This window comes from Solanum lycopersicum, chromosome 8 (genome assembly GCF_036512215.1).
Source record: "Solanum lycopersicum chromosome 8, SLM_r2.1".
NCBI lineage: Eukaryota > Viridiplantae > Streptophyta > Magnoliopsida > Solanales > Solanaceae > Solanum > Solanum lycopersicum.
In genome coordinates, this window is record NC_090807.1 from 28,536,796 (window position 1) to 28,542,795 (window position 6,000).

The following is a 6,000-nucleotide window of genomic DNA, read 5'->3' on the forward strand; positions in this document are numbered from 1 at the left end:
AGAGAGATTGCATCCATCAAGGTGCAATGGAAGAATCGACCCGTTGAAGAAGCCACTTGGGAGAAGGAGGCGTATATGCGAGAAAAATACCCACATCTGTTTACAGATTCAGGTACTCCTTTTCGCCCTTGTTTTCCTTCTTTTGATCGTTCGGGGACGAACGATGGGTAAATTGGTATCTATTGTAACAACCTGTTTAGTCGTTTTGAGCAGCAGATTTTATTCTGGAAAAACACGCTGAGGCGACGGACCCAACGACGGACCGTCAGGGGCACGACGGACCGTCGCAGGGTCTCGTTTCAAAACACTTAGAAAATCTGAAATTGGGTACTAAAAATCGACTCTCTGAACTTCGTAACGGAGTGGCAGGACGGACCGTCACAGGTGTGACGGACCGTCACAGGCCCTTCACCCAAAATCATGGTTCTGAACTATGCGACGGACAGCAGGACGGACCGTCGCAGGCGCGACGGCCCGTCACAGCTTGCGTAATCCCAGTTGGAGTCGGATTTCTTGTTAAGTTTTAAAGGGGCGTTTTGGACTATTCCTGCTATAATTATATATTTCGTGGGTTTATATTAATAACTCAAATTCTTGGGGGTTAAAAGAGGTAACCTTAAGTTAATTAGTGGGGTATTATTGCCATCTTTTATTCATAATTATATACTAATTTGGGTAAAAGAAAGAGGGTTTGAATAAGAAAACAGAAAGAACAAGAAGGGAGAGAGAGAAACGATCGAGAGAAGAGGAAAGCACCAAGCTTTGAGGATTAACTTGCTTGATTTCAATTCTTCGGTGGAGGTAGGTTATGGTTTTCATGCTATTCGTAGTAAACTCTTAATAGCAAATGATATGTGTTAGTAGTATTGTAAACCCTTCTATATGCTTAATTGTATGCTTGCATGAATGATGTGATTATGTAATTATGAATAAATAAGCACGATGAAGCTATTGAATCCCAAATCTTGAAAAGAAACCCTAATCTACTTTGTTAATGATGATGCCTTGGTATAAAGGAAGGCTTGATGAGCGAAAGTGGTGAGATTAGGGGATCGGGTGCCACGTTCCGGTACCAGGATAGAATATGGATCGGGTGTCACGTTCCGACACCAGGATAAGATATGGATCGGGTGCCACGTTCCGGTACCAGGATAGTATATGAGGATCGGAGTGTCATGTTCCGATACCAGGATAGAATATGGATCGGGTGCCACGTTCCGGTACCAGGATAGTATATGAGGATCGGAGTGTCACGTTCCAACACTAGGATAGAATATGGATCGGGTGCCACGTTCCGGTACCAGGATAGTATATGAGGATCGGAGTGTCACGTTCCGACACCAGGATAGAATATAGATCGGGTGCCACGTTCCGGTACTAGGATAAAATGAGGATCGGAGTGTCACGTTCCGACACCAGGATAGTATATTGAGTAGCGGAGTGTCACGTACCGACACGAGGGGAATAAAGATAATGAATCTTGAAATATGTTAATATATCCAATCTAATGAACTAAATTCCCAAATGAGTATGATGAGGAGGTGTGAGTCCTCATTGATGTGCTTGGTGTTGTAACCAAGGGTTATGGTAACTGTAAATGCTGCATGCTAAGGATATTAGTTGATTTTATGATATTGCTTAATACATACTATTTTCTATTTTGAGTTGGCCGATGATATCTACTCAGTACCCGTGTTTTGTACTGACCCCTACTTTTATTATTTTTCTTCTTGTTATTTGTGGAGTGCAGCAAATGTGCCGTCATCTTCGACTCAACAGTAATTCAAGCCAGTCTTACTACATCGGAAATTCAGGGTGAGCTAATGCTTCTAGCTTGGACTGGATCTTCTTCTTCAAGTCTTGATGCCTTGAACTTCCGGCATGGACTAGCTTCCTATGTATTTTTAGCTTCTTAGAAACTCTTAGAATTAGTAGTTTAAAGTAGATGTTCTTGTGGTGATGACTTCCAGATTTTGGGGGAATAATGGATGTTGAATTTTAGAAGTTAATGAATTTGTCTTTATTTAATGAGTTTAAGTCTTCCGCATTACTTTCTGTTGATATTATATTGAAATGTTAAGGTTTAGATTGGTTGGTTCGCTCACATAGGAGGGTAAGTGTGGGTGCCAGTCGCGGCCCGAATTTGGATCGTGATATCTCGTTAAGAAGATGACATTGGTAAAAAAAACATCCCAAAAGAAGGAATTAATTGATTGAAGAGTGAAAATATAATGTCTTTAAATTTTACACGGTCATTCAATTTGATAGGATTTATTTAGTTTTTCATTACTTTAGTTTAAAACATTCTATTTATCTAATAGTATAGCTAGATAGATACATAATAAAACCTTGAGTATATTTTTTTTCTTTAAGTCTTGTAGCTTCAAACATGCAATCACATTTATTCTTAAATTTAAGTTATTATTGTATTTCTAAAGAATACCATAAATTATGGTACATTAAAGGTAATTTATAGATTGCAAGGTAATTTCTTTTTAAAGTTATAAAGTAATTCTAAATAAAACAATACAATTTAAACAAATATATAATGTGAATCTTTTGTTCACCTAATCAAAACAAAGTTCGTAACCATCATAAAGAAAAAAAATATTTTTCAAACATCTATAAATGATCATTAGGAAGGTTGAAGGATATAGTAATATTCTATGCAATATATCGTGGATTTGCGATGAAAAGGATAAAACAAATAACAGCAAAAAATTAAATCCAAAAAGCAAGTAAAAAATACGAACCTGTATAAATTACTTAATTTTGTATATCAAAAAAAAATAACTCTTGAGTCCACCTCCATTGATATCATAAGTTTAGTATTCACTAGTCTGGTAAGATCTGAAAAAATAATAAAATATTACTATTCTTATTATCTTTTAAAAATATAGTAGACATAAAAATGTGTAAGAAATATTGTTTTCTTTCATTGAAACCAATTTATTAAGTTTTTTATGTTTGTTTATCATGAACAATTATTTTAATATGCAAGGGAGCAGTCACTTTTCTTTTTCTCAAATTTATTTTCATTCACCTACATACTATAATTAGATTTTACAAAATAGAAAGTGATGTACGAAAAACTAATCAAATTGTAAAGAAGATTTAAAAGACGATTGAAAAACCTTAAATTAAAAAAAAAATTGCTGACCTCGATAAATAAGTAGCAACTTATCTATGAATGATGAAACACAATTCACTTCAAAAAATTTCTTAATTTTCATGTGAATAATATAAAGAACTAACTAGATGCCTAGATCAATTTTAATAAAACTATTGCGGTAAAACTTTACCAGGTAAAGCAAATATTCAATAATAATTTAAAAATAATCAATACAACAACAATAATAATAATAATAATAAAAAATATTGTTTAATAAATGTTTTTGTTTAGCAAGTACTTTTGATATTGTATTTAGTTACCATACTATAAGTGGAAATACGATAGGTGAAACAGCAGGACGTCAACATGCCTGCCTGTCCACCCAGGAATAATTTTGGTACTTAAACATAATTTATAATTCAACGTTATTGTGCTTCAATGCTTTATATTTATTGTATTTCCATTTTGGACTAAAATGTCCTCCCAATATGCACATCTTTTAAACAAAAAGTGGGACCCATTATTGATGTATTGAAACATGCTTTCATAATTTTCCTATGATAGATTCGTTTTGTTTCTTTTTCTAAAATTAGTTTTTGCTATAGTTAATTGTATAAAATATTAGGGAAATTTAAATATACTATAATAAAAAATATTTATTATTTATGGCAATAACATTTTTTTTACTTGATCACTTTTAATTCATTTATAGTACAAATTTAATACATATTAGAAAGAAGAATTTATTATTCACATACTTACTATAATATAAGTGGGAATACGATAGGTAGGACGTCAACATGCCTGCCTATCTACCCAGGGATAATTTTAGTACTTGAACATACTTTATAACTAGTGAACTTAGTCGTGCTTCGCGCAATCACAAATAACTCGTTTAATTTGTCAAAAAAAGAATTAAAATAGTACGGCTAAAAATTTTGTGAAGGTTCTTTATTGTGTTTAATCTAAACATATCATATGTGAAGTCTTAATCAAGTTTATATATTATTTAAGTTTTTATACCTGTAGTAATTTTAAATCAATTAAGCTAAGAGTTACCTTCAATGATCCTACCTATAATTTTATTGGATATGTGTATCCCATGCTTTTATAATTTTATACAATTTTTTTAAATCTATCTTTTATTCTCTGTATGTTTTTTGTTTTGTTTTTATCTTTCTCACAAAATTAATGTAACGACCTGTTTAGTCGTTTTGAGCAGCAGATTTTATTTCTGGAAAAACTGTCTTGGTCGACGGATCCCACAACGGACCGTCATGGGCACGACGGACCGTCGAAGGGGTCTCGTTCCAAAACACTTAGAATTCTGAAATTTGGGTACTGAAATCGACTCTCTGAACTTCGTGACGACATGGCAGAACGGACCGTCGTGGGCACGACGGACCGTCATAGACTCTTCAAGGAATTGAGTCTCTGAACTCTGTGACGGAAGCAGTAGGATGGACCGTCGTAGGCACGACGGACCGTCACAGGCTGCGTAATCCCAGGCTGAGTGGGATTTCTTTAAATGTTTTAAGGGACGTTTTGGACTATTCCTGCTATAATTATAAATTTAGTGGGTTAATGTTAATAATTTAACTACTTGAGGGTTAAAGGAGATAACCTTGAATTAATTAATGGGTTAATTCATCATCTTTTATACTTAATCATATGTTAATTAGGGTAAAAGAAAGAGGGTTTGAAAAAGAAAAATAGAAAGAACAAGGAGAGGGAAAGAGAACGATCGAGAGAAGAGGGAAACGAAGAGGAACCAAAGCTTTGGAAAATTGCTTGCTTGATCACGAATCTTCGGTGGAGATAGGTTATGGTTTTTATGCTATTCGTAGTAGACTCTTAATAGCGAATGATATGTGTTGGATAGTATTATTAAACCTTCTATATGCTTAATTATGTGCTTACATGATGTGATTATATAATTGTGATGAATAAGCATGATGAGTCTATTGAATCTCTAATCCTAAATTTACCTTGTTAATGATGATGCCTTGGTATAAGAGAAGGCTTGATGAACTAAAGTAATGAGATTGATGATGCCTTGGTATAAGAGAAGGCTTGATGAACTAAAGTAATGAGATTGATGATGCCTTGGTATAAAAGAAGGCTTGATGAATTAATAGAATGAGATTAGGGGAGCGGGTGTCACGAACCGACACGTAGAATTAGGGGATCGGGTGTCACGAATAGACACGTAGAATTAGAGGATCGGGTGTCACGAACCGACACATAGAATTAGGGGATCGAGTGTCACGAACCGACACGTAGAATTAGGTGATCGGAGTGTCACGTTCCGGCACATAGTAGTAAGGGAGCAGAGTGTCACGTACCAACACAAGAGAAATAAAGATAATGAATCTTGAAATTATGTTAATAAATTCGAACGAAAAGAACCTATATCCCAAATGAGCATGGTATGGAGACTTGAGTTCTCATAGGTGTGTTTGATGTGGTTACACATGATTTGTGAACTTGTTGCTTTCACCTGTTAAGGAATATGGTTGATTTTATGTTATTATCTGATATATACTGTTTTCTATTTTGAGTTGGCCGATGATATCTACTCAGTACTTGTGGTTGTACTGACCCCTACTTGTAATTGTTTTTCTTTGTTATTTGTGGAGTGCAGCAAACGTACCGTCATCTTCAACTCAACCGCAACTCTAGCCAGTCTTCGTCACACCAGATTTCAGGGTGAGCTAAAGCTTCTAGCTTGGACTGGATCTTCTTCTTCATGTCTTGATGCCTTGAAGTTCTGGCATAGACTAGCCATTATTTATGTTTAGTTTCTTAGATACTCTTAGATTTAGTAATTTAAGGATAGATGTTCTTGTGATGATAACTTACAGATTTTGGGGAAATGATAAGTTTGA